This window comes from Populus euphratica, unplaced genomic scaffold, assembly GCF_000495115.2.
Source record: "Populus euphratica unplaced genomic scaffold, PopEup_1.0 scaffold7.1, whole genome shotgun sequence".
NCBI lineage: Eukaryota > Viridiplantae > Streptophyta > Magnoliopsida > Malpighiales > Salicaceae > Populus > Populus euphratica.
Genome location: NW_011499871.1, coordinates 1157664 through 1160092, shown reverse-complemented (window position 1 = coordinate 1160092; position 2429 = coordinate 1157664).

The following is a 2429-nucleotide window of genomic DNA, read 5'->3' as shown; positions in this document are numbered from 1 at the left end:
TAATTAAAAAGATTAAAATTTTAAAGAACCAAACTTAATTTTTACAAAGTCAATTAATTAAAATTAGTAGTAAATTACAAGAAAATTAAAGTTTAGGGTCAATTCAGGGTTAAATTAAAAAAAATCACAATCATGGATCTTTTTTTAAAAAGTGTTAAACTTCAAGGACTTAATTTAGTTGAAGACAATGGTGAAATTGAAGAAATGAAAAGTTTAATAGTCAATTGAGGGTTAATTTGCATAAATCAAAAATCAAAGACCAAAATAAAAAAGACATTAAAATTCAAAGCTCATATTAAAGTTCAAAAGGGGCAAAGCTGAATAAAATTAAAAGTTTGAATCAATTAGGAATGTAATTAAAAAAAATCAAAAGTCAAATGACTAAATTAAATCTTTATTAAGTATTTAAATTAAAACCCTAAAATGTTAAAATTATCGTTTCATTTAAATGAAACAACATATTTATTTTGACTAAAACGGTAATGTTTTAACCAAACAATAACAAAAAAGACAATTATATAGTTACTATCCATCATCCCCTCCTTTTTGCTCAAAAAAGCTACCTGGGTAGGTATATTTTCAAAGCATTTAATGTTTTATCTCTGAATCAAACTGAACAAATCATACACCCTAATATAAATTTTATTGACTAATTGCCCCTACAGCTACCGAGAGACCGCCTTAAAGTGGCCAATCTGACCAGCCTTTAGCAACCTAATTTTACAAAACATGATGGCACCTTTGAGCCAACAAGTGAGATCTTTCCTGCTTGAATCAAGGGTTAAAATTGATCCTAATAAAGATAAAATATCACTTTTCCATCCTATGTAAATGGAATGAATTTTAGGCATTGAGGGAGAAGAAATTAAGGTGCAAACTAGACAAAAAGTCAGCATCCCAAATCTTCTACTTTATTTGCTAACCTTTTTCTCTCTTCCTTCATCATGTCCTTGTTGCCACCAACCTCACGTCGACCTTTCCAACATGATCACTACCTAGTCACATTAGATAACCTTCTCTTTTCTTTTTTTATAATAAAAAATCCTAACCATTTGCATGCATAACGAGAACTTGTTGTGCATGCAAATGCAAATAATAAACTTGGTCACTAGACTAGACTAATGGCCATGTAATGTTGGGCCGGACTCATTTTAGCTCAACCTAGATGGTTAACCTGGGTCCAATCCTATATATAATAATAATAATAATAATAATAATAATAATAATTTTTTAAAAGATTATTTTGAAATTATTTATGGGTTCGTCGCATGTTTTTCTAATAATTTTATATAATATTAGGTTATGAACTTATACTGTAAAATACGGACTTGATATAAAAATATTCGATTTTTCTCCAGAATTTCAAAAAAAATCAAAAAATTCAAAAAAGAACTTTCATTTCAAAAACAAAAAAAATGTTTGGTTTTCATGCACACAACCAAATTCTAAAAAGTTTTTATGTATATTTAAAAAAAAAAAGATAAAATCATATTTTTATCATGTTTTTTAGAAAATACAAAAATAAATATCGTAACCAGATTATTCATTAAAATTTAGTTAAAATAAAAAAAATTCAATTATAATTAGTTTGTTGTTTGATCGCTAGGATTTAGCTATATTTAAGAAATAAATAAGTATGGGTCCTAGAACAGTTATGATTTAACCTTATAAAATAGAAATTTTTTTATGAAAAGAGAATTATCTTGTATCTTAGACAAGACCAATAGTTGGAAACATGATCTAGAAAAACAATCAATAACCAATGCAGCTTATTTTAGATAGAATATATTAGAGGTAATGTGTCTTTTCCTTACATGATTATTTCTCTTACTCAAATTCTCGTAGATTATTAATTTTTTTTAATAATTATAATATTAGAAGATGACTTGTAAAATTTATTATTATCATCTCATGATTAAACTTAAAAACCTTCTTTTACCATTCTCAGAAAACATATATCTGTCATTAGATATCGTGCTTTTCCAATATCTTGCTTTAGATTTCCCTGGAGAAACAAGCCTGGTCCAGAATTTGCCTCATTTGTTTTTCTCTATTGTCATTTATTTGATCAGCATAACATCTCGAGCAGATGGGAACTCTTGAAGATTTCCGAAGGGGTGAATTATGCATATGATGGCGCTGCAGTCTATTCTCAGGTAGAACTTCATGACATGACTCCAACTGTGCTTTGCATAATCAGCTTAGGTTTACTGTACAAGAAAAATATTAGCAGGTCGATATATGGTGCTAACTATCAACTGCCAAAATTTCCCGTTTGCCACTCTGATGCTGAATCATCGATAAAATCAGCTTTGCCCCATCACGCAACTGGGTCCTTAACAGAACTTCCAATACTATCATCGATAAAATCAGCTTTGCCCCATCACACCACTGGGTCCTTAACACAACTTCCAATACTACAAATACTC